Raw genomic sequence first — 15,022 nt, 5'->3', positions numbered from 1 at the left:
GATGAGCACACATACCTGCTAGCACTAATACAAATTCTACCCAAACTGGTATTATACATCACATCTCATGGCTTCCCCTTACCTGACACCTGACTAAACACTGCTAACCTTCAGTGTAACAGATGAGCACACATACCTGCTAGAACTAATACAGATTCTACCCTCTCTGGTGTTATACATCACATGGCTTTTCCTTACCTGACACCTGACTACACACTGCTAACCTTCAGTGTAACAGATGAGCACACATACCTGCTAGCACTAATACAGATTCTACCCTCCCTGGTATTATACATCACATGACTTTCCCTTACCTGACACCTGACTATACACTGCTAACCTTCAGTGTAACAGATGAGCACAAATACCTGCTAGCACTATCACAGATTCTAGCCTCCCTGGTATTATATATCACAACTCATGGCTTCCCCTTACCTGACACCTGACAACACTACTAACCTTCAGTGTAACAGATGAGCACACATACCTGCTAGCACTAATACAGATTCTACCCTCCCTGGTATTATATATCACAGCTCATGGCTTCCCCTTACCTAACACCTGACTACAAACTGCTAACCTTCAGTGTAACAGATGAGCACACATAGCTGCTAGCACTAATACAGATTATACCCGATCTGGTATTATATATCACATGATTTCCCCTTACCTGACACCTGACTATACACTGCTAACCTTCAGTATAACAGATGAGCACATACCTGCTAGCACTTATACAGATTCTACCCTCTCTGGTATTATATCACATCTCATGGCTTCCCCTTACCTGACACCTGACTACACACTGCTAACCTTCAGTGTAACAGATGAGCACACATACCTGCTAGCACTAATACAGATTATACCCTCCCTGGTATTATATATCACATCTCATGGCTTCCCCTTACCTGACTACACACTGCTAACCTTCAGTATAACAGATGAGCACATACCTGCTAGCACTTATACAGATTCTACCCTCTCTGGTATTATATCACATCTCATGGCTTCCCCTTACCTGACACCTGACTACACACTGCTAACCTTCAGTGTAATAGATGAGCACACATACCTTCTAGCACTAATACAGATTCTACCCTACCTGGTATTATATATCACATCTCATGGCTTCCACTTACCTGACACCTGACTATACACTGCTAACCTTCAGTGTAACAGATAAGCACACATACCTGCTAGCAGTAACACAGATTATACCCTCCCTGGTATTATATATCACATCTCATGGCTTCCCCTTACCTGACACCTGACTACACACTGCTAACCTTCAGTGTAACATATGAGCACACATACCTGCTAGCACTAATACAGATTCTACCCTACCTGGTATTATATATCACATCTCATGGCTTCCACTTACCTGACACCTGACTACACACTGCTAACCTTCATTGTAACAGATGAGCACAAATACCTTCTAGCACTAATACAGATTCTACACTCCCTGGTATTATACATCACATCTCATGGCTTCCCCTTACCTGACACCTGACTACACACTGCTAATCTTCAGTGTAACAGATGAGCACACATACCTGCTAGCACTAATACAGATTCTACCCTCCCTGGTATTATATATCACATCTCATGGCTCTCCCTTACATGACACCTGACTACACACTGCTAACCTTCAGTGTAACAGATGAGCACACATACCTGCTAGCACTAATACAGATTATACCCCTCCTGATATTATATATCACATCTCATGGCTTTCCCTTACCTGACACCTGACTACACACTGCTAACCTTCAGTGTAACAGATGAGCACACATACCTGCAAGCACTAAGACAGATTCTTCCCTCTCTGGTGTTATACATCACATGGCTTTTCCTTACCTGACACCTGACTACACACTGCTAACCTTCAGTGTAACAGATGAGCACACATACCTGCTAGCACTAATACAGATTATACCCCTCCTGATATTATATATCACATCTCATGGCTTTCCCTTACCTGACACCTGACTACACACTGCTAACCTTCAGTGTAACAGATGAGCACACATACCTGCCAGCACTAATACAGATTATACCCTCCCTGGTATTATATATCACATCTCATGGCTTCCCCTTACCTGACTAAACACTGCTAACCTTCAGTGTAACAGATGAGCACACACACCTGCTAGCACTTATACAGATTCTACCCTCTCTGGTATTATATCACATCTCATGGCTTCCCCTTACCTGACACCTGACTACACACTGCTAACCTTCAGTGTAACAGATGAGCACACATACCTGCTAGCACTAATACAGATTATACCCTCCCTGGTATTATATATCACATCTCATGGCTTCCCCTTACCTGACTACACACTGCTAACCTTCAGTATAACAGATGAGCACATACCTGCTAGCACTTATACAGATTCTACCCTCTCTGGTATTATATCACATCTCATGGCTTCCCCTTACCTGACACCTGACTACACACTGCTAACCTTCAGTGTAATAGATGAGCACACATACCTTCTAGCACTAATACAGATTCTACCCTACCTGGTATTTTATATCACATCTCATGGCTTCCACTTACCTGACACCTGACTATACACTGCTAACCTTCAGTGTAACAGATAAGCACACATACCTGCTAGCAGTAACACAGATTATACCCTCCCTGGTATTATATATCACATCTCATGGCTTCCCCTTACCTGACACCTGACTACACACTGCTAACCTTCAGTGTAACATATGAGCACACATACCTGCTAGCACTAATACAGATTCTACCCTACCTGGTATTATATATCACATCTCATGGCTTCCACTTACCTGACACCTGACTACACACTGCTAACCTTCATTGTAACAGATGAGCACAAATACCTTCTAGCACTAATACAGATTCTACACTCCCTGGTATTATACATCACATCTCATGGCTTCCCCTTACCTGACACCTGACTACACACTGCTAATCTTCAGTGTAACAGATGAGCACACATACCTGCTAGCACTAATACAGATTCTACCCTCCCTGGTATTATATATCACATCTCATGGCTCTCCCTTACATGACACCTGACTACACACTGCTAACCTTCAGTGTAACAGATGAGCACACATACCTGCTAGCACTAATACAGATTATACCCCTCCTGATATTATATATCACATCTCATGGCTTTCCCTTACCTGACACCTGACTACACACTGCTAACCTTCAGTGTAACAGATGAGCACACATACCTGCAAGCACTAAGACAGATTCTTCCCTCTCTGGTGTTATACATCACATGGCTTTTCCTTACCTGACACCTGACTACACACTGCTAACCTTCATTGTAACAGATGAGCACAAATACCTGCTAGCACTAATACAGATTCTAGCCTCCCTGGTATTATATATCACAACTCATGGCTTCCCCTTACCTGACACCTGACTACACACTGCTAACCTTCAGTGTAACAGATGAGCACACATACCTGCTAGCACTAATACAGATTCTGCCCTCCCTGATATTATATATCACAGCTCATGGCTTACCCTTACCTAACACCTGACTACAAACTGCTAACCTTCAGTGTAACAGATGAGCACACATAGCTGCTAGCACTAATACAGATTATACCCGATCTGGTATTATATATCACATGATTTCCCCTTACCTGACACCTGACTATACACTGCTAACCTTCAGTGTAACATTTAAGCACACATACCTGCTAGCACTAATACAGATTCTACCCTCTCTGGTATTATATATCACATCTCATGGCTTCCCCTTACCTGACACCTGACTACACACTGCTAACCTTCAGTGTAACAGATGAGCACACATACCTGCTAGCACTAATACAGATTCTACCCTCCCTGGTATTATATATCACATCTTATGGCTTCCCCTTACCTGGCACCTGACTACACACTGCTAACCTTCAGTGTAACAGATGAGCACACATACCTGCTAGCACTAACACAGATTATACCCTCCCTGGTATTATATATCACATCTCATGACTTCCCCTTACCTGACACCTGACTACACACTGCTAACCTTCAGTGTAACATATGAGCACACATACCTGCTAGCACTAATACAGATTCTACCCTACCTGGTATTATATATCACATCTCATGGCTTCCCCTTACCTGACACCTGACTATACACTGCTAACCTTCAGTGTAACAGATAAGCACACATACCTGCTAGCACTAATACAGATTCTACCCTCCCTGGTATTATATATCACATCTTATGGCTTCCTCTTACCTGACACCTGACTACACGCTGCTAACATTCAGTGTAACAGATGAGCACACATACCTTCTAGCACTAATACAGATTCTACCCTCCCTGGTATTATATATCACATCTTATGGCTTCCTCTTACCTGACACCTGACTACAGACTGCTAACCTTCAGTTTAACAAATAAGCACACATACCTGCTAGCACTATCACAGATTTTAGCCTCCCTGGTATTATATATCACAACTCATGGCTTCCCCTTACCTGACACCTGACTATACACTGCTAACCTTCAGTGTAACAGATGAGCACACATACCTGCTAGCACTAATACAGATTCTACCCTCCCTGGTATTATATATCACAGCTCATGGCTTCCCCTTACCTAACACCTGACTACAAACTGCTAACCTTCAGTGTAACAGATGAGCACACATAGCTGCTAGCACTAATACAGATTATACCCGATCTGGTATTATATATCACATGATTTCCCCTTACCTGACACCTAACTACACACTACTAACCTTCAGTATAACAGATGAGCACATACCTGCTAGCACTAATACAGATTCTACCCTCCCTGGTATTATATATCACATCTCATGGCTTCCCCTTACCTGACACCTGACTACATACTGCTAACCTTCAGTGTAACAGATGAGCACACATACCTGCTAGCACTAATACAGATTCTACCCTCCCTGGTATTATATATCACATCTCATGGCTTCCCCTTACCTGACACCTGACTACACACTGCTAACCTTCAGTGTAACAGATGAGCACACATACCTGCTAGCACTAATACAGATTATACCCTCCCTGGTATTATATATCACATCTCATGACTTCCCCTTACCTGACACCTGACTACATACTGCTAACCTTCAGTGTAACAGATGAGCACACATACCTGCTAGCACTAATACAGATTCTACCCTCCCTGGTATTATATATCACATCTCATGGCTTCCCCTTACCTGACACCTGACTACACACTGCTAACCTTCAGTGTAACAGATGAGCACACATACCTGCTAGCACTAATACAGATTCTACCCTCCCTGGTATTATATATCACATCTCATGGCTTCCCCTTACCTGACACCTGACTACACACTGATAACCTTCAGTGTAACAGATGAGCACACACACCTGCTAGCACTAATACAGATTCTACCCTCCCTGGTATTATATATCACATCTTATGGCTTCCCCTTACCTGACAACTGACTATACACTACTAACATTCATTGTAACAGATGAGCACACATACCTGCTAGCACTAATACAGATTCTACCCTCCCTGGTATTATATATCATATCTCATGACTTCCCCTTACCTGACAACTGACTATACACTACTAACATTCATTGTAACAGATGAGCACACATACCTGCTAGCACTAATACAGATTCTACCCTCCCTGGTATTATATATCATATCTCATGACTTCCCCTTACCTGACACCTGACTACACACTGATAACCTTCAGTGTAACAGATGAGCACACATACCTGCTAGCACTAATACAGATTATACCCTCCCTGGTATTATATATCACATCTCATGGCTTCTCCTTACCTGACACCTTGACTACACACTGCTAACCTTCAGTGTAACAGATGAGCACACATACCTGCTAGCACTAATACAGATTTTACCCTCCCTGGTATTATATATCACATCTCATGACTTCCCCTTACCTGACACCTGACTACATACTGCTAACCTTCAGTGTAACAGATGAGCACACATACCTGCTAGCACTAATACAGATTCTACCCTCCCTGGTATTATTTATCACATCTTATGGTTTCCTCTTACCTGACACCTGACTACAGACTGCTAACCTTCAGTTTAACAGATGAGCACACACACCTGCTAGCACTAATACAGATTCTACCCTCCCTGGTATTTTATATCACATGACTTCCCCTTACCTGACACCTCACTACACTGCTAAACTTAATAGGACATGAAACACAAAATCTTTATTTTCTGATTCAGATAGAGCAAATTGCTGCTGTTATTAAATTTGTTTCATTCTTTGGGATCTTTCGTTGAAGGAGAAGCAATGCAAAAACATCTGGTGATCCAATAACAAGATACAAATGTGTGTAGCCACCAATCAGCTGCAACATTGCTGTTGCTGAGCATATGTACATATGCTTTTAAAAAAGGATATCAAGAGAACAAGTAAAATTTTATAAAGCAATTACATTGGATTAATGATCTGAATGATTAAAGTTTAATTTTGACTTTACTGTCCCTTTAAGTGTAACAGAAGACCACAGACCACAGATAAAGAAAACTACAGAAAAAAACATATTGTATGCAATGAGACTAAAGGCACAGTGACCCCTGTGGTGGGAGTACTAGACATGTGCAATTAGTTACGTTCCGAATCAAAATTCGGGTAAAATTTGGGTGATTCGGAGATTCAGATGTATCCGAATCTCTGAATCACCCTAGTAACGAAACTAAACTAATCCAAATTAATCTGTAACAAAACATTCAAATCAGTTTGGATTCATTTGTTTTATTTGAATGGCCATGGTGCGATAGTCTGACTCTCTGGACTAATCACAATTCCTGTGATAACAGTGAGAACAATATGACCATATAATACAAACTCATATGCTAAATGCTATGTGAACAAAACAATAATGAGCCTGTAGAGTGTAAGCACCTGAGAAAGCAGCTGTAGTTCCTTGTCTGCCCCATCCCAACCTAGAAAATAACTGTGCCGCCATATTTATGTGTTGTCTATTGAATGTATAGGTTTAATAATGAGGTGGCACAGAGCACAGGATTACTCCTTATAGTGATGCACAGGGTGCTTAGTTATGTCACACAAATTATTGTTATCCTGCTTAGAGAAAGCACTTGAAACCCAGCAAATCTTGTAGAGTTGTTTATAAAGTCTAAAGAGCACGAATAGGGAAATCTGCAGCAAATACACAAGAAACATCAGCCCTAAGCAATGTATAAATAAGTACTGGTGTCTGCCAAACAATAACCACCCCTATCAGTGACTGTCCCACCCCCGACAAGTAACCCAGTACCTCAGGTGTACAACAATGAGCCTTACCAATATTAAGGGTCCTGCACAATCTATACGCTCAGGTCTAGCAGAGGCTAAAACAAAGGTTAGATGTGCCGTGCTCTTATACTGAGGGATCATCAGCGTGTAGTTATGGGTTTAGGTTAACTGTTAACTCATAGTGCTGTAAAGAAGCACTTGTTGTCATATTAACAGGGGTCAGAGCTTATAACAATGTAAACTAGATGCTGGTACCACTCTCCTTCACCTCAATCCATGTATGTGTCTTTAGCATAACAGTTTGAACCACATGAATGAATGTATTTTAATTCTAATATCCTGCTACTCTGTAACAAATATTGTATTAATATAGAACATGTTGCTGCAGCACGGTTGCAATATTAGATGTAAGACATCTTCAGTACAGTATGAACTTATAGCGCTTATAAAAATAGAATATTAAAAAATATGTTTTACATAGTGGAAAGCTGAAAATATGCACTTTTGTAAAACAAAAAAGCTGCGTCTTCAATGGAATATTAATATATATTCTGTCTTTAATATTCATTGTGTATTTTATATATATTTTATCACAATTATTATTGATTGGAAGACCTTGACTGCTTTTTTAGCGCGACTTCTTAGTGTTTTAGTATTCGATTTTTTAACTCTGGGGGAGTCATAGGATTTTTAGGAGTTTTAGCTTTTTAGAGTTCTAGGAATCTTCTGTAGCTTTATAATCTAGGCAGTGCCGGATTGGCCCACCAGGATACAAGGACTTTTCCTGGTGAGCGCTGGGCTGCCGTAGGATCACATTCTTGGTCAGGGAGGTCACGGAACGGGGTTTATGTGAATGCTGCGCTCCTGACAAGGGTGTGGGGGCCTGTGGTGGCAGAAAAGTGGCCCTAGGACTGCTCTTAACAAGGGTGTGGGGGCCTGTTGCCCTAGGCCAGGTGGAGTGGGGAAGAAGGGCTGGGCTGTGGGTGGAGCGGGGCCGGGGGACTGGGGCAGGTTTGGAAATATTTCCAGGGCCAGTTTGATTTCCCAGTCCGGCCCTGAATCTAGGAATATTGTATAATGCTAAAAGAACAAAGGCACAAAAACAACACAAATGCAAGAGGATCCTGCGCCACAGAGCTTACAGTCAATAGGCTGACAGATATTAGTAAACACACTCAGGTGTCTGTTTTAAAACTGAATTCATTCTTAATGGGATATAAAAGGGCACAAAGAAAATGCTTTAATATGTAAGGACATGTTATGGTTGCCCTGTTGCTTGTTCATAACTGTGTGTTTAGACCCTGTAATGTGATTAAACACATAGGTAAAGTCAGCTCAAGAGCAGCACAGCACTACTGAGAGCTAGCTGAACACATCTGGTGAACCAATGGCAAGAGGTATGTGTGTAGGTACTAGGGATGAACAGATATGGTTAAAGTACAACTCACTTGGTAGGACAAATAGTCCTGTGGACATTAATTTTGGACAACTGAATGCTGATAAGAACAAAAATCCAACCAATTTTGGTAATTTAATTTTATTTCTGGTTTTCGTAATTAGATTGAATATCCACATTCAATTTTTTTGAAGTAACAAATACTATTCAAAAGTTCAGTAGTTCCTGTAGTAGGGAATTTAGTAAATTGTTACATGATTGATATATTGTTCAATTTTTTTTATTTTAAATATTTCATAATTCGAATATTATATGTAAAGAAAGCATTAGAAATACTATTACATTAAACAAATGTTAGAAAGTTGTACAAATTTGAAATTTGAAACAAATGAATGTGTTAAAATTTGTTTCATTTTTAGAATGTTGCAAAACATTTGCCCAACCCTAGTAGCAACCAATCAGCAGTTAGCTCCTACTAGTGTAGGGTATGTATATATTCTTTTTCAACAAAGTATAACAAGAGAACAAAGTAAATTGAAAATAGTGGATTTAAAATGAAACAAGTTATCAGAATCATGAAAATTTAATTTTGACTCTCCTATCCCTTTGGGACAGTCTACGCCAGAATTTTTATTGTTTTAAAAGATAGATAATCCCTTTATTACCCATTTCCCAGTTTTGCATAACCAACACAGTTATAATAATATACTTTTAATCTCTGTGATTATCTTGTATCTAAGCCTCTGCAAACTGCCCCTTTTTTCAGTTCTTTTGACAGACTTGCAGTCTAGCCAATCAGTGCCTGCTCCCAGATTACTTCACGTGCATGAGCACAGTGTTATCTATATGAAATATGTGAACTAACACCCTCTAGTGGTGAAAAACTGTTAAAATGCAATCTGAAAGAGGTGGGCTTCAAGGTCTAAGAAATTAGCATATGAACCTCCTAGGTTAAGCTTTCAACTAAGAATACCAAGAGAACAAAGCAAAATTGGGGATAAAAGTAAATTGGAAAATTGTTTAAAATGACATGCTCTATCTGAATCATGAAAGTTTATTTTGGCCTAGACTGTCCCTTTAGTTATTTAGAAACATTTAGTGCCAGATTACAAGTGGACCACTATTTAACGTTCCCGCCCAAGCCTTAACTGTGCTAGAAGTAAGCTTTTTGCGTACGTCGTGTTGCACTCATATTACAAGTTGAAAGTAAAAAGTTATTGCCCACGCACTAACCCGACAAGCTTTAAAAGCCAAACCTGTTCCCCCATAGAAGTCAATGTAGCAAAAAAGTGGGGAAAAAACATAACACCCTACTCGCGTGCAAACCCGATCGCAAATTCTCAAGTGCGCTAACCCGACATGAAAATATAAAGATTTCACATTCCAATAGAATAATATGTTCTATTTATTCATAAATACATATTTGTACATATATCTGATGCTAATCTGGTACAATATATATATAGATGCTGATATACAGTATAGGTATATTATATATAGATATATACAGATATATAGAAATATCTATTTATAAATACATCATTAAAGTTAATGTGCGTCTGGATAAATTCAGAGCTTTAGTTAACTGCTTCACAAAACAAAAAAGTGTAACAAAACACATAAAAAATACATTACACAGTACAGTTACACTCATAATAACACTATCTAATAAATATACATTACAAAGTACAGATACACTCATAATAACACTATCTAATAAATATACATTACACAGTATAGTTACACACATAATAATACCATCTAATAAATATACATTACACAGTACAGTTACACACATAATAACATTATCTAATAAATATACATTATACAATACAGTTACACACATAATAACACCATCTAATAAATATACATTACACAGTACAGTTACACACATAATAACACTATCTAATAAATATACATTACACAGTATAGTTACACACATAATAACACTGTCTAATAAATATGCATTACACAGTACAGTTACACACATAATAACACTGTCTAATAAATATACATTACACAGTACAGTTACACACATAATAACACTGTCTAATAAATATACATTACACAGTACAGTTAGACTCATAATAACACTGTCTAATAAATATACATTACACAGTACAGTTACACACATAATAACACTGTCTAATAAATATACATTACACAGTACAGTTACACACATAATAACACTATCTAATAAATATACATTACACAGTACAGTTAGACTCATAATAACACTATCTAATAAATATACATTACACAGTATAGTTACACACATAATAACACTGTCTAATAAATATACATTACACAGTACAGTTACACACATAATAACACTAACTAATAAATATACATTACATAGTACAGTTACACACATAATAACACTAACTAATAAATATACATTACACAGTACAGTTACACACATAATAACACTATCTAATAAATATACATTACACAGTACAGTTACACACATAATAACACTATCTAATAAATATACATTACACAGTACAGTTAGACTCATAATAACACTATCTAATAAATATACATTACACAGTATAGTTACACACATAATAACACTGTCTAATAAATATACATTACACAGTACAGTTACACACATAATAACACTAACTAATAAATATACATTACACAGTACAGTTACACACATAATACCACTATCTAATAAATATACATTACATAGTATAGTTACACACATAATAACACTATCTAATAAATATACATTACACAGTACAGTTACACACATAATAACACTATCTAATAAATATGCATTACACAGTACAGTTACACACATAATAACACAAATATATATACATTACACAGTATAGTTACACACATAATAACACTGTCTAATAAATATACATTACACAGTATAGTTGCACTTATAATAACACTGTCTAATAAATATGCATTACACAGTACAGTTACACACATAATAACACTAACTAATAAATATACATTACATAGTACAGTTACACACATAATAACACTAACTAATAAATATACATTACATAGTACAGTTACACACATAATAACACTAACTAATAAATATACATTACATAGTACAGTTACACACATAATAACACTAACTAATAAATATACATTACATAGTACAGTTACACACATAATAACACTATCTAATAAATATACATTACATAGTACAGTTACACACATAATAACACTATCTAATAAATATACATTACAAAGTACAGTTACACACATAATAGCACCATCTAATAAATATACATTACACAATATAGTTACACACATAATAACACTATTTAATAAATATACATTACACAGTATAGTTACACACATAATAACACCATCTAATAAATATATATTACATAGTACAGTTACACACATAATAACACCATCTGATAAATATACATTACACAGTATAGTTACACACATAATAACACTATGTAATAAATATACATTACACAGTACAGTTACACTCATAATAACACTATCTAATAAATATACATTACACAGTACAGTTACACACATAATAACCCTATCTAATAAATATACATTACACAGTATAGTTACACACATAATAACACTATGTAATAAATATACATTACACAGTACAGTTACACACATAATAACACTATCTAATAAATATACATTACACAGTACAGTTACACACATAATAACCCTATCTAATAAATATACATTACACAGTATAGTTACACACATAATAACACTATGTAATAAATATACATTACACAGTACAGTTATACACATAATAACACTATCTAATAAATATACATTACACAGTACAGTTACACACATAATAACACTATCTAATAAATATACATTACACAATACAGTTGCACACATAATAACACCATCTAATAAATATACGTTATACAGTACAGTTACACACATAATAACACTATCTAATTAATATATATTACACAGTACAGTTACACACATAATAACACTATCTAATAAATACACATTATACAGTACAGTTACACACATAATAACACTATCTAATAAATATACATTACACAGTACAGTTACACACATAATAACACTATCTAATAAATATACATTACACAGTACAGTTACACACATAATAACCCTATCTAATAAATATACATTACACAGTATAGTTACACACATAATAACACTATGTAATAAATATACATTACACAGTACAGTTACACACATAATAACACTATCTAATAAATATACATTACACAGTACAGTTACACACATAATAACCCTATCTAATAAATATACATTACACAGTATAGTTACACACATAATAACACTATGTAATAAATATACATTACACAGTACAGTTACACACATAATAACACTATCTAATAAATATACATTACACAGTACAGTTACACACATAATAACACCATCTAATAAATATACATTGCACAGTATAGTTACACACATAATAACACTATCTAATAAATATACATTACACAATACAGTTACACACATAATAACACCATCTAATAAATATAGGTTATACAGTACAGTTACACACATAATAACACCATCTGATAAAAATTATTACAAAAATATTACACAAAAAAGTTATAAAGGCTCAAAGATATGAGGTCTCAGGTGTTAGAAAAAAATGGAAGGCTAAGGGCTTAAACATTGAGATACATACATATACATGTCTAAAGATGTATATGTGTGTATATACTGTATGTATATGTTTATATATGTGTACATGTGTATTTATATGTGTATATTTACAGACATATATACACATATAAACACATAAATACATATGTATACATATATACACATATACAGTATATAAGTGCATTGGAGACCTTTGCAATTAAGTAGATGAAAACACGAGAAAACATATTTATGCAATAGTCATTTTTAATAAAGTATTATACTGTGTATTTACTGCAAATATTTCCAATTCCAACATTCTTTAGAATATTTTCTATGTATTTGTAAATAGATATTCCTATATATACCTCTATATATCTATACCTATATATAATCGTGTATGTGTATATAGATAATATATATATATATATATATATATATATAGGTATAGATATATATTGTACCAAAATGCCATGATATATATATTGAAAAATATAGTTATGATTAAATAGAACATATTCTGCTATATGAAGAATACTGGATTGTGAAATATTCATATTCTCATTTCGGATTAGCGCACATGAGAATATGTGATCGAGTTTGCGCGTGAGTGGGGTGTTAGTTTTTTCCCCCCCAATTGATTTCTATGGTGGAATATGTTATTGTGTGTGCAATATTGTAAGTTTGTCTTTTTACGCTCGTCAGGTTAGCGAGTGAGTGAACAGTTTCATTTCAAATTGTAATAAGAGCACAACCGAAGCTTGCTAAAAGCTTACTTCTAGCAGAGTTAGCGCTCAAGCGGGAGCATTAAATACCGCGCCACTTGTAATAGGGCCCTTATTTATTTATTTTAAATATATTCCATTGGCGCATGTTTATACAACATCTCTCTTTAAAATGTGTGACCGCCTCTCATAACGAAAGAGGTTTAAATTGGTGAGAAAAGCTGCAAAAATAGCAAACGTAGGTTTCAAAACATTATAAAGGATTTTGTAGATTTCCTAAGTTTTATCTAATTTTTCTTGCTATGTCCTAAGTTCAGGGAGTTCCATTCGGTCAGTAATTACGGCCTAAACACACTGAGAAATAGCAGAGGAATGTGAATAAAATAAAGTGCGATCAGCAGCACTAAAACATAAACAAACAAAGTGATTACATTGATTCATTAGCAGAGAGCTGGCCCTTTTGCCTATATTAATGTAATGAAAGCTGAATGGGATTAGCCCTTTAAGTGTTTTGCAGTGTTGGCACTAATGTCACACAGAGAGAGGCCACTTTGTTCCCTGTTAGGGGACAGATATGTAGCCAGTAGCTAATACTGCTGGTGGCCCAAGTTTCACCCCTCACTCACCTTCCTCCTGATTCGGGATCCAGCAAGTCTGGCTACAGGAGAGGGCACCTATACCCCCCCTATGTCCAAAGTACAGTACAGAACACCTTCTGCTGACCAATAGGCTCCTGCAGCAGCTCTGCTCTGGCCCTCTGCTATTTTTTTTTTTAAAGTGAACAATCAGCCGATAATGGATTAACCCCGCACTGACCTTTGCGACTGCATAAGGTAGAGGGGAGTGTATTGTGTACTGTGGGCATAGGGGATAGGAGGCCTGCAGTTAACTCTCGTCTTACATAAAAATGTGACATTAAATATACGTTAACAGTCACTAATGAGAGAATAAAACACTGTTATAATAAGGATTCTTTGTTGTTAAGTGTCAACTTTTCGGCATTTGCTTT

The 15,022-nt window shown here is 36.5% G+C and overlaps 1 protein-coding gene across 1 annotated transcript in view; it reads right to left on the bottom strand.

Annotated features, from left to right (window-relative positions):
• HAO2 (hydroxyacid oxidase 2) overlaps positions 1 to 14,711 on the bottom strand; it is a 197,292-nt gene extending 182,581 nt beyond the window's left edge. Inside the window, exon 1 of the mRNA XM_053705774.1 lies at positions 14,640 to 14,711. The gene's annotated coding sequence lies outside the window, so the exon portion shown is untranslated. The remainder of the gene's footprint in view (positions 1 to 14,639) is intronic.
• Positions 14,712 to 15,022: the final 311 nt, after the last annotated feature.

Source organism: Bombina bombina, chromosome 3 (assembly GCF_027579735.1).
Source record: "Bombina bombina isolate aBomBom1 chromosome 3, aBomBom1.pri, whole genome shotgun sequence".
Classification (NCBI taxonomy): Eukaryota; Metazoa; Chordata; class Amphibia; order Anura; family Bombinatoridae; genus Bombina; species Bombina bombina.
The sequence above is the reverse complement of the archived record's forward strand: the minus strand, read 5'-3'. Positions and strand labels throughout refer to the sequence as shown.